A 17,008-nucleotide genomic window follows, 5' to 3' on the forward strand; every position below is an offset into this window, starting at 1 on the left:
TGGAAGAAAGAGCTGGGAGGGACCTCCAGCGTTAGGTAAGTCCAGCCTCTTGCCCAAAGTCGGGAATGATTGCAGCTAAGCCATTCCTGCGAGATTCTTGCATCATCTCAGTTGCAGAAGACTTGTAACCTTCCTGGACACCCTCTGCACATTTACCTCTGTTAATCTCTCTGTTACTTCTTACCCTATCCACCGCAGATCCAGAGAATGGGTGATCTGCTTCCTTGTGGCCTGCAGTGGCTTTTTATCAGTTTTGAAGATGGTTATTGTGTGTCTCCTCTTTCTAGCTCTTCTCCAAGTACCCTGGAATGGATGAGCCTGGTTATTCCAGGTAGGTGCCACAGGACAAACTCTGGAATTGCTTCAGCTGGTTCTTACCTTCCAGGAAGGCTGTTGTGCAATGCCGGATACTGGGCTCTGGCAGAGACCTCCCTGATACAGCATGAAAGAACATGGTAGAATGTAACCTTCTCTAGCTGAAAGTAAAGCTGTTTGGCTCAAGGGAGAAGAGAGAAAATGGCTATTTTTAATTTTTTTTAAGAAGTAGTTAGAAGAAATGCTTGAGACAAAAAGGAGACAGATTATTGTCATTTTTTTTTAAGACAGCTTTGCATGAAGTCTTTTTTTCTCCTCCTGACAGACACAGGATCCAGGGGTTCATCCCTCATGGCACTGATGTGCCTTCAGCAGTGTGGATACGTTGGCAAATGAGTCAGGCACTGCAATGCCTCTGTTGCTGGCAGGATGTCTCCTTGAGGTGCTTCAAGGAGGGGTGCTCCTGCCCTTGATGTGATCTAAGCCTTTCTTCTCCCCAAAGCACAAGGCAGGCTTAGCACTTGCTGACAGCTGTGAAAGGAATTAGTTTTTGTTTGTATCTTATGCGTAGGCTTTAACGGGTGTTGCTGTTACGTAGTTGAACTCTTCTCTGGCTGCACATCATCTTCCCACACAAAAATCTTCTAGTAGAAGACAAAAATCCTCTTTATAATGCTGTAATGAATGTGAGCAAAGCAGTTCTCTTACTGCCACTCTGAAGTGCTGAGCAGTGAATTTCAATAAACTGAAATCCCCCTAACTTAAATTGTAAATCTGTTCATTAAAGCTGCATATAGGATCACAGTGCCTTTCTTGCTCAGAATGGAGCCTTCTGTTTAACCATAACAGCACAAAATTTATCATACACAAGGAAAACACTATTTCTGTGCAAACTTCTGCTTTGATTTCTTTTCCATTCCTTCTTGTTCTTTTTCCCCTAATGTTTTATATTGTGCTTATTGTTTAGCATCAGAGTAATTCCTTGGTTTACAATTGTCAGGCTGTGCTGGAAGTTAAACCTTGCTGTGGGACTATGTGTTCCTCTAGCCTGCATGTAGATTAGGTAGGAGCAAAGCAAAGGAACACTGGTGGCGTTTGCAGCTGATTCCATGAATCTTGCCTTGAATCTACCTTAGCCCTCTTAGGGGAAGGGCAGGTACAGTTAAACTGTGTTTGAGGAGGCAGTTACAGTCCTGAAAGAGATGCAAAAGGCAACACTGGTGGAATTTTTTGAAAGAATGCAATTTTCCTATGGTCTTCCATGTTGTACAATGTTCTTCATGTTCGTAATGACCTAATAAGAAGGGCCACACATCTATTCTTGGACTTGCAAAATGCTTCACTTCAACTGTACCAACAAGGCTCAGTGTCACAGAGGCACTACAATACTATGAATGACCAAAACTTTATTATTGCTGTTATCCTGAAATGCTTACATATTGCTCAAAAACCACCTCTTGCTGATGGTCCCATCTTCTGCGTGCTTCTAAGAAGCCTGTTGAACTGTATTCCCCACCCAGACATTTTCAGTAAACATCAAAAATAGGTTTTTTTCTTTAGCTGTACCATGTGTGATTAAATAAGACACTGTATTTGTATGCCCATTTATAATGGTGGCACTCAAAGAGTAGTTTCCCCCATCTTCTAGTGCTTTTATAAATACTTAGAGAAAAAATGTTAATGTTTCTTTACAATAACCAGCAACGTTATTACCTCTGCTAAAGCATAAGAACTAAAGCAAGTTAGAAGCTTTCATCAAAATATCTATAAGCAGTAAGGTGGAAACTTTTACTGTCTAGCTGCTGGGAGTGTGCATGCGTACGAATGACTCAGCTGAATGCTTGTAAAAATGTATGTGTAATTGCTCAACTTAATAAAGAAATTCACAGGACGCTGAATGGAATATCTTGCAGTGTTTTAGAATAACTGTGTTTATGGTGACCTTCAGGAACGACAACTTCAATTATATTAGAATATTTTTCTGACAAGCCATAGCTTCTTTTAAGCCAAAGGCATGATATTACAAAAGGAAGATAGCCTTTGATTTAAAAATATATAGGACAAGATTTGGAGATGATTCTGTTTGCATTTGGAATCTGTTTGCAAATGACCTCTGCATGCCATATCCTAATCACAAAACTGCTGTTTCTTTGTGCACTTTTTGTGCATTAAAAAAATTGATTTTTTTTTTAATGCTGCGCATGTACCAGGAGGAGAGGCTGGTAGTGGAGGCTGTCAAAGAGTAAACCACTTGAGGCAGTGGACTAGCAGAAATGTGTGTAAGTGAGCCTGGCCAGGTGTGTTGATGGGGAAGAAGTAATGTGCAGTGGCACCTCTGAGAGGGGAGAAGGTCACAAGGCTGGTGTCAAACTGGGAGCTGCATGGAAAGTTGAGACAAGTGCCAGAAAGCCTTGGGTGATAAATGGAAAATTATGAGCAGCCTAAGCAAGGTTAGGAAAAGGGGAAATGGAGCTGTAAAATTGCTGTTGCTTAGAAAATGAGCCATGGGCTGTGCAGCAAAGGCTGGACTTCTATGGGGGCAAGGCTCCTCTGCATGATGAATGCCCTGGGGAGAGGAGGAAGCGGAAGCGGGGAAGTATGAAGGGGGGGGGGGGGGGGGGGGGGGTGTTGTGTCTTGCCTTGGGATTAGTGTTCTTCAGGTTATTCAGTGAGGAGCAATTAACATCTCTGTTTTCTTTAATCTGCTAGATGCCTTCAAGCAGGTAAATGTCACAGCCACAGGGGCTGACTGAGGGAGGATAAAATTTGTTAATATGAAATAAATCTAATGGCTCTAAACCAGGGTCATGAAAGTCCTGTAGTGAAGGGTGTCTGCCTCTTCAGTCCTCGCTTAAATTTCTGTCCCACTGTTGCCCTTCCCAGGGCAGGAACAATGTCCCTGCGCCCTCTTCCCCAAAGCAGTAAAAGTCAGTTTTGTCTCACGTGTTGGAAACCTCAAGACTGGTTCTGCTGAAAGACCTTCAGATTTATCTGTCACTAACCAGATATGATGACTGTTCTGGGAGACAGCAGACCTCTTCAAACTCTCTGAGTCTTCAGGAGACCAGCCTAGGAACTTGACATTTGTATGTATTTAGCTCTAGAAAGTATTGCCTTGCAAAACAAGATTTTGTATCAAGAAAGGTGATGGAAATACAAGTGCACAGTCAGGAATACTTTGATGTAGCAGTAGCCTGAAGAGATAAGATACATGAAATGCTTATATAGTTTTATGTACGTATTTATGTACATAAAATGGATTTGAAAGAGAATTTCTGATTTGTGCATGTATGATTTCTTTCACTAAAGAATTCTGGGATGTTACCATTGATACTTCGGTCTATTTTTAGACAAACCGATGGTATAGCAAGGCAGCTGGTCAATTATTTGTAAATGCAACAGTAAATGCAGACAATCAACAGCTTAGAGTAGAGCCTAGACAGTGAGGTGGTGACATACCGATTTCCTTGAGACATACAGGTTTTGACACTAGCTAGATACTAAAAAGCACTAGTCGTCAGAAATATTCTTTGTTGCATTCTCTGATTTTTCCTTAATCTTTAGTACATCACAACTCTGCCTGTGCATTAATGTGCACTGTGCAAGCAGATGTATTTCTATTGCTGTCCCAGCAATAGCAACTTTTTTCTGGAGAAAAAGGGCCGAACTGCTCCAATCTCTTATCTCTTTTTGCAAGCAGCATGCTCCTCAGTGAACACAGATTTGTAGCAGTAGAAATGTACATGCGCTGTCCTTCAATTTGTATTTTAATCGTATCTGGAATACAAAACTTCAAATAGCACTTCACAATCTTTCTTGAATAATTAGAAGCATCATTTCTATGTATTGTTGAAAGGTATGAGGAATCTAATTTAAATCCAATTTTCAACTGGCCCATGCTTGCTGTTAGTGTTCTTCTGGTGATTGATTATCTGTTCCAAAAGTTGGTGAAATTCTGTTAATTTCTTCTTTCCTTACCCTCTCTCTGTTTTACACTTTTCTGACACTGTCCTAAAAAGGAACAGTGCAGAGGACCACAAGATAGTCCTATTGATTTCAGTGAAACACTTGACTTATCTCAGAACTGCAGCTTTTGTTGGCAGAAGGCTATGCTAATAGATAAAGCTGAGAGTCTAATGTATTCCATAGTGCTGTGCCTGGTGACGGGGAAAAGGCCACTGAACATACCATATTGCTTTCTGTAGATACACATTTTATATCTTTGTAGAGCAGATTCTGTGCTGCTGCACTTTCTACTGAAAACCGTATGTGACTGTCCAGCGCATGGTTTTGATCTTTACATCACCCCTGCAGAGAGCAGTCTTCACATTCAGTGTTCTGGTGAGAGGTGCAGAAAGAAGGTAACTCCTTCAAAAGTTTCTTATCTCCAGCTAAAAGGCAAACTGGTGGGTGGTATGATATGGTTTTGGACAAAAATGCTGTTGTCTCAATGGATACTGGTGTAGAGAACAGTGGAGAAGGGGTCAGCATCACGCTGCACTGATATGCAGCCCACAGCAAAAGCGATTGGTGTGGTTGGTATTCGGGAGGGAGGCAGTGCAAGGTAATTTTGGTCAACACCACAAATGACTTGTTTAAGTCACTTATAAGGAATCACCATCAAAGGTATTAGCAAAAGTAGGCTTAATATGAATTTGTGGAAGTTCACATTTCCCCCTGTTCTTCCCCTTTTTTGATATAAGATATGGAAAAAAGATGACAACGAAGTTCAATGGCAGGGTTCCCTTTATTACTTATTATGTGGATGAAACATATAAAGGAAAATTGTTAGAATCAAGCTAGTATGATTTACATGGAGACAGAAGATGCAAAAGGGTAAGGGAGACCCTCCCATTGAGTCACTTTTCAAAATGTTATTCGGACTCCTGAATTATACAGGCTCTTGAGAAGACACTTTCATTGACTAGATAAAACCTCAAAATGTCAATGTATGAAGCCTCTTACTTTGTGATGTGTCCTGCACAGCAGCGCATTGCTGCTCTCAAGTAATTGCAAAGAATAGGCGCATACGCCTATAAACTATGAGCTACCAGCTCATATGCTTGGTTTTTTTCCACATCTTATATCAAAAAAGGGGAAGAACGGGGGGGGGGGGGGGGGGAATAATCCTGTGTTTCATCCAGGGGACAGGTGAGGAAAAGGAAAACTTCTCCTAAAAAAAAAAAGCGCTACCAAAACTCAGCCACAAACTCTGCAGCGGAGGGTGTGAAGCAGCACATCAGACGGGGATGAAAAGACTCTAGAGAGATGAACAAGCAAGAGGGGAGGATGAGAGTGAGGGAAGAAATAAAAGGAAAAGATGTGAGAGGTGGGCAACTGGGGGTGGGAAGTAGAGTTAAAAATGGTTAAAATTGTCAGGAGCTGAAGGGTGTGTTGCACTGAAGAAGGCTGAGAAGAAAAATATGAGCCAGGTAGAAATCTTTATAATAGATGTTATTTTACCTTCCAGCTGTTCTCACCAGTAAATACACGGTTGCAGGAAGACAGATGAAATAAAGGTTCCATTGGCTGCTGAGGCTCCTGCCAATCCATCCTGAGCATCTCTTGGGAGCGGAGACTTAAGAGTCTGACGTAAGCATGTGAGGAATGGGATGAGAGCAATAAACAGCTTGTTTTCATCTCTGATAGAATAAAATGCTGGCCCAGAGATCACAGGCCAGCGTAACTCATTATGCTATTCAGACCCACTTTTGTTTTTCACTTTTAATTGTATGATAAAGCAGCAGAATGCTTATGGAAGCGTAAGGGGCTTCCAGAGAGGGCTCTGGCAGACTGTGCAATCCTGGATATGAAACAGCAAAACTGAGAAGGGTTGTAAAAAATCTAGTGTTATGATACCTACTTTCTTTTTTCTGTGTCTTACATCATTTCTGAGTTCTGAAAGCTGTCTCACTGTGGTAGGTTGCTTGGTATGGGTGTACCAGCAGATCAGAGTACTAAAAGGATTAAATATCTGTACCTGATGCTTAGCAGGCAAGTGGGATTTGTGAGCTTGTAACTTGTTTGCACCAAGTTCCCTTTTGGGCAAAGTCAGGTTCCAGGATTTCCAATCTAGCACCTCTTGGGAGCTCTACATTAACAAATACAGAAATTCACTTTTGAACACAAACATGTACTTAATAGAATAATCCTTGATTTCAGGGCCTCTCTGAGATGTGGGTTCTTTGTCTGAATTCCTTTGACACAAGAAAATTGAGGGTTTGGGTTTTTTGGGTTTTTTTGTTTTGTTTTGCTATGTTTTTGACTAGGGCTCCACTAATTAAGTAGCAATTTAGTTGCTTACACTTTGAAGTTTCATTCATTACCTGTCCTGTGTTAAGTCAACAAAAGGCTACATCTAAGGCAGTGAGTCTCAGGCCATCACTTTTTTTGGCTGCCTAATTAAATGTAATTACTTTATTTTGTGCCAGGGTTCATACTTGTAACATTGCCTTGTAATAATTTAAATTGCATGTATGCTGCAGGGGGACTGTTTGACGCCACAGCGGAGACGTTCCTGCTGTCCTTCCTTGCCATAGCATGCAAGTCAAAAGTACAGAGACATCATTTTCCTCCCTACTTATTAGCTGCCCTACAGGAGAATCACCAGTAAGGCACTCATTTTATAGGGACAGGATATATAACGGACCCACTATTGTGCCTAAAAATAGGCCGCATTTGGGACATGCTGGGATTAGACACAGAGGGAATCCTAGATGTTTAAAAGTGGGTGACCTTCCCATGGCACACGAGCTTTGCATCCGTTCTCTTTTATTTTATAATTATGACAGATCAAAAGCATTATGCTGCCACTCATTATCTCTTTAGAGGGATTTGAAGAATTACTGTCCTCTTGACAAGCAAAATACTCCTGCTGCTTCTATTTGTTAAGATCAAGCAGCAGACACCCCTCAAACAGAAAAATCACCTGTATTTCATTTTCCCCCTCATGCATTAGGAAAACGGTTGTGGCAGAAAGAGTAAATGAGTAGCCCAGCACAGTTAATGAGCTCTGGTAAAGCTCCCTGACCCATGGAGTAAGTACAAGCCAGTCTGAATTTTTAGTCAGACTTTAATGATTAATAATACGGTAAATCTAGTCTCACTAGCACTAATAATAGGGGTTGCCTTTGGCTCTTTGTTGGCCACTGAAATGAGCGCATCTTCGCGGCATGTCTCGGAGCCCTCCCTTTTTGTCAATGGTGCCAGCAGGTCTACAGTGAAGCAGTTAAAACTAATGTTAGATCTTAAGTCTCTCAAGCTACATTCAAGTTTAAAGGCGGGAAGGGGGGTGGGGGGAGCCAAACAACTTCTGGCTTTCTAAGGGCTAGATAATTTGCAGAGTGTTTGGAGGAACATCACAAAGAGTACAAATGGAAAAACAATTAATCAATTTAATATAAAAGACGGATGGGACTGTTTGTTTCCAGAAGCAATGTCATATCAGCATTTGGGTGCAAACAGGAAGCAGGAGTTCATTTATAGTGTATTTGGTTTGATATAAAATGGCTTGGTGGGGGGAAGGCTGAATTTTTATGGCAGTTTTGCGAGGGGCAGCAAGATAAAAATCAAACAGGCATGTATTTGCTGTGGGGTTTGGTTTGGTTGGGTGCTGTTTGTTTTTTTTAAAATGCTAGAGATAAATAAGATAAATAAAACCTGACTCCTGCTACATACTGTCTCAGTTTAAACACCTTTGGAGGTTCAAGTGCTGGCTATGCCTGAGCTAATTCTTTATCTTGCTGCATGTGCTTGGCATCCAGCCCACTGAATTTATCCTGTCTGTGATAGAGGGCACATGTCACTTGCAGAAAACAGTGGGAGATGTTGGGGAAAATGTTTGCTCTTTGATTATGGTAGTAGGTCATCAGAATTCTAGGCTGTTTCTTAATCTGCGGCAATACAGGGCAGGGGAGACTATATGTTCAGCTGATCTTCTGTGTATGTTTAGGACCCCATTATATGTTGTATCAAGAGAGTATTTTATATGAGGGATGAGGATGTTAATCTCCACAGAGCAGGCTAGACAGCATGAAAAGCATTTCAACTTTGCCTCAGTAGGTACATAAGATAAGCCATATAATTCTTTTTTTCATTTTTTACTTACTTTTATACCCTCTTACAGCCCTGTTTGTCATCTCATGATGGCATAAGCTTGTTGAAATAGGGAGCCTATCAGTCTGTGTTCAATTTTAGATGTAGGGATATTGTGATTGATTTAACTTCTTCCATTGATTATCAATTTAAATCAGGTCCATTTAGAACGTTGCATGCAAGTCCTCAGACTCAGACCTCCTTAACGGGCTTACGTAACCAAATTCGTTTAAGGATGAGGTAAACAAGTTTTTGGTAATAGAGGGGGAAAAGTCTTTATGCACACCCACTGCAGAGTGTCAGAAGTGTGCTTTGCATGCAACTAGTGGTTTGGTTGGAGAGGAACATAGACCTGTGCCTACTGCTGATGAAAAAGCTTGAAACAAATGGAAAATGCTTCTGCTCAAATTCTGCCTCTTATGAGGCAGCGTCTGTGCTATGTTGGCAGTGCCAGGGAGATCAGACTCTGCGTTAAAGGAGTAGTGGAGGGCTGTCTTCATAGCTAAGTTTGTAGAGCCTCCTAAACCATCAGGGCCATGATTAGGTATGTCTGCCCCAGTAGAGATTATGGGCTATGGAAATTCAGTGGCAGAAGTAGCGCTGCAGTGGGACCATTCATGCAGAGCAGGCTGAGGTGGTCTATCTTGCTGCTTCAGACGGGCTGTCTTAGATGAGCAGGCAGGTGGCAGAGCTATTTAAAGCCAAAGAAACGAGGAGAAGCTGAGTGCTTCTATAAAATGTATTCTGCTCTGCATTTTCTTCTCCAAGCTATAAGAGACCTGTACTAAGAGAGCTTGAGCTGGTCCCCATCTTACCTCCACATTTCTTACCTCTTGCTCTGCTGAAGTTCAAGGCATCCAAGTATGGCTGTGTCCTGCTGGAGAATTACTGTGGGGAAGAATTTATACATTGTACAATAGAAGCTAAAAAGAAAGAAACTACTTGTGTGAGGATCGTGAGCCGGTTTTCCCGTTTCTGCAAAAGAACAAATATGACCCAAATTGCTAAGCAAATATGCAGCGAATTAAAAAAGCCCACCAAATGTGGAAGCGTTAGGTGGCTTAAACCAATGTATAATGGAGTGTCTTTTACTGCGGTTAGATTAATACTCGCGTTCTATATTTGCTTCCTAGCGCATGGTTTCAAGCGCAGCTTCCTCTAGGTTCAGTGCTCTTGGTAGGCTCTTGCAGGATGACTGGCAGTTTCTTTTCCAAACTGAAGAGTCTCAGTCTAGACTGTTGTTCCTTGTCCAGGAACTATTCTGTATTTTTTATAAGACTGCTCTGACTTACCCCCCCCCCCCAGCACTATCTGTTATAGCCTTTTCTGAGATGAGCAGACCAGAGCATTCAGCTTGTGGGTAAACCATGGATTTGACAGTGTAATGATTGTCTTCATTTGCTGTTTCCTTCTAATAGTTCCTAATGTTTGAATAACTTTTTGACCTCTATTGAACGTTGAGATGTTGGTTTTGTGTACTGCCTGACTATATCATCAAGTTTTGGTAATGGTCGACTCAGCTGTCACTATTTCCATGCATGCAGTTAGAAATTATTTTTCCCCCCCTTATGCATTGTTTTACATATCAGATCAATTTACATTGGTATATTTTATTGCCCAGCTTTTCAGTCTGATATGATCCTTTAACAATTCTTATCAGCCCTTATTGTCTTAAATTGCTGAGTGTCATTAGCAGACTTTATCATCTCTCTGCTCAGATCATTTTGTTAGTGTGTTGGATAAAGTTAACCATTCAGATATAGTCAGGGCAAGTCAGTTCGCACATAAACTATTCGTGAGACGGTTCTTACATTGGGTGTAAGTACTGTTTGGCTCCCTTAATGTTACTTGGATTGTTACCCACCATTACATTTGTAGGAGTTATTTGGACCCAGTATGGAACTTGTGAGGCCCTAAGAAGTCTCTCCTCCAGCTGTGATCCTGTTGCTCTCAAACAGATTTGAGTGGATTTGGGCGAAGCAGTCACATTGTCTGCCTCCAATGGATTTCTGGGCTGTGTATAGACAAGATGTGAAGCCAACATCCAGATCGTTGTTTGCCAGGAGCCGATGAGGCTCAACTTGAACATCAAAAATACCAAAACAAAATACTTCCAGCCCCTGTGTCCTGTTATCAACAGATGGTATTGATAGGCTGTTCCACAGTAAAACAACAAAGGTCTAACCAGGATCTTTAACAAATTGCTAGTGGGGAGGACAGGAGGCAGGATAAAGGAAGAAGAAAGATGATGCCTTTGAACAGAAAGGAAGGAAAGGGAAAAGATAATGCTTAAAGTTTTATAATTGTACAAGACCTGGGGCCAGCAAGAAAAAGAATTCATCCTATTGGAGACCCACAAATGGTAGCAGAGTGCAAGGAGAGGAATGGAACTGGTCACAAAATTTTGAAGCCCTTCCAGTATTAGGAACCTTGAATGATATCAGGGGCTACCAAACCATTCAGCAGCAACTATAACGTAGTTTATTTCAGTTTTCTTGTATATACAGCAAATGTCACCTGATCTGGTGTTATTGCACTGAGTTTCAAAAGTGGAACTACATTTTTTGACAAAATTGTCATTTAAAAATAGCTTTGTCTTTCTACCAGCTCCAAAGACAGGATTAGGTGAGGGCACCTAATCTTGAGAATAGGGAAAGCAGGGCTATAGGGAACCACAGACTGGGAAGCCTGGCATAAGAACTGGGTAGATAAGGAAGAACTGTGCTCTAGATCAGGCTTACCTGATGCTTTAATAAACATCATGTATCTCAGAGGGGCCAGTGGTGTGTAGGCAAAATCAAGGTAAGTCTCACAGATTTTGAGTTCTTTGAGGGAACCCCGTTGCTGTGTGTCCCCTCGTTTCCAGTTAATACAAATTTTGAAAAAGTGTTTGGCAATTAAAAGCACTGTGGGATGAGAGGGAAAGTATCAACATGGTGAGTGATTAGTTAAAAGACAGGAAAAATTGAGCAGGAGTATGTAACCAGCCTTCAGAAAGGAGACAGATCATCAGCAGGTTGTGCAAGTATTTGTTCAATATTCAGCATACAGAGAAATGAGTGGGAGAACCATACGGTGACAAAGTTTGTTGATGATACCAAGCTTTTCCAGGAACAGGGTTGAGGACCAACTATGATGGGCTGCAAACAGACATTGGGACTAAATGACTAATGTGAGAAGACATACAAAGCAGCGAAAGTGGTGGTACGCGAGAGGGTGGGGGAAGTGCACTTACAGCTCTATGCTGATTCTTTCCACCCCGGTTAAATTAATAGTGCTATGAAAGCACTGGCTGAGTGCAGTAGCAGTTGAAGGAGGATATAAAATGTCAGGAGTTGACTGTAACACTATGAATCTGTCGTAGGTCAGTGTAGAGCAGTCTATGCAATTCTGGTCCCCTCAGTTCCTGAAAGGAAAAGCCCAGAGGAGGCTGATGGGATAATCAGAGGTCTGGTGTGACTTCTGTATGAGCAATGACCAAATAGGAGGACTCATCAGCCTAGAAAAACACTCAGAAGGATGTGATAGAATTATATGAAATAAGTAGTGTCACGAAGAGGGTGACTGCAGACGAACTGTTCAATGCCAGTATAAATACTTTCTTTTCCCTTTGTAACCAGGTTTCCAAGTTCTGATTAAGATCTCAAATGTTGGTCTTAGTCTGCTAATATCTTTTGCCTGTGAGTGATGGTGCTGCAGAGTGGAATGGATCACAAGCAAAAAGCTGGTACATCTGTAAGTGTTTTAAGGTTTGGTGCATAATTTAAAAACCCTTTAGCTGAAATACTGTCTATACTTTTATGCAGCAGAATATCAATCTTGGAGCAGTTGCAGAAGAAATTACTTAATATTGAATTTTCTTGCCTTTAAATTTGAATTATAATGATATACTGTTGTGGCTTTGCATTTTACAATACAACTCTAAAAATACTACAGAAACACTTTAAGATTGTATGTCTTATGTTTGTAATGTCTCTCTTGGCAAATGGTGTGCATTATATAGTGTAGCTGTATTGAAGGTACATGTTACACCCAAAAAATCCTCATTAAAACCAGATTATATATTAATCATAAATGGATCTTCTTTTTGAAAACTGAAATTGTTCTTAAAGCACCTATCAAATAAAAGTTCAAGTAACAACCCCCTTTTTTGCTTATCATGCTGTTGCTGTTTTCTTGAAACTTTCAAATAACTAAATGTTGCAAATCAAATTTCGGTGTGCTACGTAAGGAACCCTGCATTCTTTCTCTATGTACAGCTTTTGCATCTCAAATTTATTATTGCATGTCAGAGGAGAGTGTGTGTATATATAAGAACAAGGTGGTGCATGGAGATCTGAGGAGAAATTCTGAAGAGTAGATTAAGTGTTTTAACTTTACAGTCTGGAGGTTGTGATAATTCAAAAATATGTCTTGGGGGGTTATAAAGAACTTTTTTCAGGTATAAGGTAACACTAGTAAACAATGGTTAGCAGAACTGTTGAAAATATTGAGTCCATTTAATCTACAAGAGAATCCTTTGAAATCCAAGAAATGTATAATAAGGGTTGCTGTAAAAGTGGGGTGAGAACATGCCAGATTTCCTCTTAGGCAAACGTTTTGTTCCCAGTCAGGCAGACTGGATATTCAGCATCTGAAATAAAAAGTGTCTTCAGAAGCCACCAGCAGTACCTGACTTACTCTGTCTCTCCATGTAATTGAGTCACGTGTCACGTGTTCAGTCATGAGGCTTATCCTTACTCAAACCCTTTCCTTGATCTGTGTTACTCTGGCTTCATTATTCTTTGCTCTGATGAATTGTAATCATCAGACTCTTGATTTCTCTTATTTCGATTGCTGTTTCTTGTGTTACCCTACAGCATTGTAAATGCTGCCATTTTCTCTCTTCATGTCCCTTGGACTATTTTACCACTCTGTACCTCAAACACGTACTTCCATCTGTGAAGTTGCTGCCCAAATTCTTTCACCCCTGTTTTCTAGTACAAACTTTTTTAGCCTTTGAGGTTTTTGCACTTTGACCTGTCTGTAACACAAGGCCTAACTCACGCACTCCTGGTCCCTCTTTCCCATGTGTTTCAGGCTCTACTCTGAATTCCGTTATGTTCACAGTGCCATCCAGGACTGCTTGTCACCTTCTCCATGATGGGATACTTTAAAAAGAAAAAAAGTAGGTCAGTTTGTTTAAAACATTTCCTCTGAATTTATCTTTCAAACTGTGTTTAGTTTTTAATGGGTGTGAAAAGCTATGCTGATGACTGAAGGCCTGGCCTGTTTCCTAGGTAAGCTCTGACCAAGTTTTGCTGCCGAATGATGCAAACGTTTATAAGACACTGCGTTTTATAAACAGTGGAAAGGACAGAGAAGAACTGCTGTAAACAGAGTCAGAACAGGAGGAAGGCCGTTCAACTATTGACTACATGTTTTTGCTGTCAACTTCTCGTTTCAGTTAATCTCTGGAAAACTAAGGTGTTTCAGCATAAGTGTCTGTAGTTATACGCTTGATCGCTTCATGAGTGTATGTATGGCAAATATTTCTGTCATTAGACTGGGATAGATACTGCAGTTAATTAGTCACTATTGTGCTTTGTTGCTTCAGCAGCTGCTGAGGACAGTTAGTGATGGCATTGCTTTAGGCTGGGAGGGAAGTGAGGAAAAAGGTTGTTGCAGTAAGTGCCTTGCCTCCTGTTTGTAGCTTGTCCGGTTGCATCTTGCCAGACACACAGACTCCTCCAAGTACTTTCACAATCATCTCTTGTCTCTTCAATTACCACTTCCTCCTCCCCCTGCCTCTCTCTTCCGTTTGACCTTCTGGTAATTCCTCCGGCGCTAGTTCAGAACGGTGCAGTAGGCTATACTACCCCCTCCAATTAAAGATATAAGTATGTTGCACATTAGAAGTTACCTAACAAGGCTCTAAACCCCCCTCAAATGAAAGCCCGCAGTCTCATTGATCTTGCTTGACCCACTTTGAATCCCAGATTTTTGTAGGTTGCAGTTAACTGTCTGTCACAGCAATATCTATCAGGTTTTTGGAACTTTGCTGTTGCTTTGCTTTATTACATTGTGCTGTCAGCCAGGAGTAGTAGGCTTATACTTCCAGATTCAGGCACAAGCTGATTTCCTAGGTTCACATATTACACTCAGGGTTTATTTTTAATTCGTAAAGATCACTTGATGTAATGATCAGCAATCAAAGAATATGCAATTATCACTCTTGCAAACTTTCCTGTGCCTCAGTAATTAAACCAACAAATTAGTTAAAGGCTCCAATGCGGAAGAAGATTGGTAGACTGTGGTCAAGACACACATTTACAGATTTTCCCTTAAGCTGCTTTTCTTGAGAAGCTTTGATAAAGACCATATGATATCAATTATCATTAACTCTGTGTGGTTTCTCTGCATTTGGAGCTCTCAGACGTTAGTAGACAGGAGCCCTGTGTTAAGTCTTTAATGTATAACTGGTATTTATGCTGCATAGCCTATTCTCATTTTGATTTGTCAGCTGACATTTGAAAGGGAAGATTTGAGACAATTTATATGTGCAGACTGTGGCCTGTTGTGCTGAGTGACACTTCCTCCTCTGATCCAATTTGACACAGAGCTATTCTAACAGCAGCAACAACATATTTTAAATGCCAAATTCAAACCCAAACATTTTAATTATACCTCACGTTCAGTTACTGCCTGAAAAATTGAAGGATGCGTTTTGTTAAGGTGTCACTGCCTGAGCTTGACAACAAAGTCAGCATGATTTAATAAACTGATGTAAATCCTCTCTTCAGAGAGTGCACACTCACATAAAGCCCCTAAACATCAAAGTCTCTCTTGTCTTGAGCTCTGTTCTACAGTCCATCAGTGCGAGCCTTCCTTCACAAGCAGCAGAAGGAATTCAGCAAACATGTAGATGTGATTCATTCTTAAGATCTTCAAATATGTGGATGAGTCACTGATAAGTACATGTAAATTGTGCTGACCAGATTTAGTGCAGCAACCAGCACTGGAAATTACAGGATGTAGCTGGGAACAGATGAGGGAGCCTGAAAACTCTTATAACTGAGGAAGTACATATAAAAATCCCCAGCAGTCTAGAGAGTTCATTTCACTGGAATCACAAAAGAAAGTCTACATAATTAATTTTACTAGGATTTAGACAAGTTTAGGCCTGATAGTTCACAACTCCTCTTTGGTGCTTTTTCAGTTTGGGAGCTCTCAACAATTTAGGAGCAGGGGGATGAGGAGCAAACAAAAACCCCAAACCTGTAACTTTTTGGAAGGTGAAAGGCTGTGTATGATAGGCAATATTGGCTCATATGTTAGCTGAGCTTTATGTCCATGTCTCATCTGGATGCTGTGAGCTTGGGGGGAGTGGGAGGCTGTAGCATGGATGCAGATAACCAGGAGGCAGAAACGTCTTAATAATGTTGTCTTCATGTTTTCATTATACTTTGATTATTTATTTTTTTTATTATCAACAGGTAGACCTAGATCATATAAAAGCTGAGGGAACCTTGAAAGTTTTCCTCTTGACGTTTTGTTTATATGGCAGAACCCATGGTTTGCTGCTTTGCATCATATGTAAGAAAGTACGATTTCAGGGACAAAGAAGGAAGAATTATGTTTGAACACACCAGGTACTCTCAGGTAATTTTCTTCAACCTAGACAGCAAAACAGTGTGCAGCATTTTATACCCTTGTTGGTAGAGAAATAAACTTCTGACTTCCAAGAGAAATTTGGAGACTTCAAACAACACTTCTATAGCTTACCTTAGCCAATTTAACTGACAGCTACCTGAGAGTATCACCTGCTGCTATTTGTCTTTCTGACTTAGCACATCATCTTGAGGCAGTCTGATGGCTACTATGCTTTGTGTCATGTTTTACTTAGGGCTTTTCTTCTGTTCTTCTAAAGCTTGCATGTTTGTTTTTTGTTTTAAGCTATGGTAGTCAGCATGAAGTAGTACAGGTGGTGTTTTCAAGTATCATAATGTAAAACCTGTGTATGTTTTGCAGCTACTAAATATGCAACAAACCCGCCTGTTAAGCAGCCAAATTTCTGCTTGATGTCAGCACACACCAGGGCTCCACCTGCACAGCAGGTCTGGGCTTGACCTTGTGATTTTTCACACTGATTCATCAGAAAGTTATCTGGGATGTTGCTATAATCGTGATGTAATTGGAAAATCTTATGCTATTCAATCACCTTCAGCCACCTACTCCCATATCTATATATGAGCAAATATCTTCAAGGGACAGCATGCCAGGGATGTGGTTTCCCACGGCTATGAAGAAGAATTAAGTGGGTTCCAATTTTTTCTCAGAAAGTTTCAGAACTTTTGGGTTATTGGATGCTACAACCAAAAATACCGTTTCAACAGCTTTTAAAAATACCATCACCTTTTTGCTAGACATCATTTAAAATAGTGGTGCTGCCTTAATGTTTCCTATTTTTCAGCATTTTCAGTCTTCCCTAGCCATCTCTTAATGATGTTCTGAAAACCTCAACGCTGGGCTTGAGAGTTTGCATTTTAGCTTCAGATGTCTAATCATTCTTGCTTAGTTGATAGAAATGCTTGTCCTATACTTCTAATTTTCTTTTCTC

General features: G+C 40.7%; 1 long non-coding RNA gene across 1 annotated transcript in view; it reads left to right on the plus strand.

Annotated features, from left to right (window-relative positions):
- Window positions 1-15,751, plus strand: part of LOC114011509 (uncharacterized) — a 43,696-nt gene extending 27,945 nt beyond the window's left edge. Inside the window, exons 3-5 of the long non-coding RNA XR_008749834.1 lie at window positions 12,030-12,144; window positions 13,489-13,580; window positions 13,689-15,751. This is a non-coding gene — a long non-coding RNA (uncharacterized LOC114011509). The remainder of the gene's footprint in view (window positions 1-12,029; window positions 12,145-13,488; window positions 13,581-13,688) is intronic.
- Window positions 15,752-17,008: the final 1,257 nt, after the last annotated feature.

The sequence above is a fragment of the Falco peregrinus genome, chromosome 1, assembly GCF_023634155.1.
Source record: "Falco peregrinus isolate bFalPer1 chromosome 1, bFalPer1.pri, whole genome shotgun sequence".
NCBI lineage: Eukaryota > Metazoa > Chordata > Aves > Falconiformes > Falconidae > Falco > Falco peregrinus.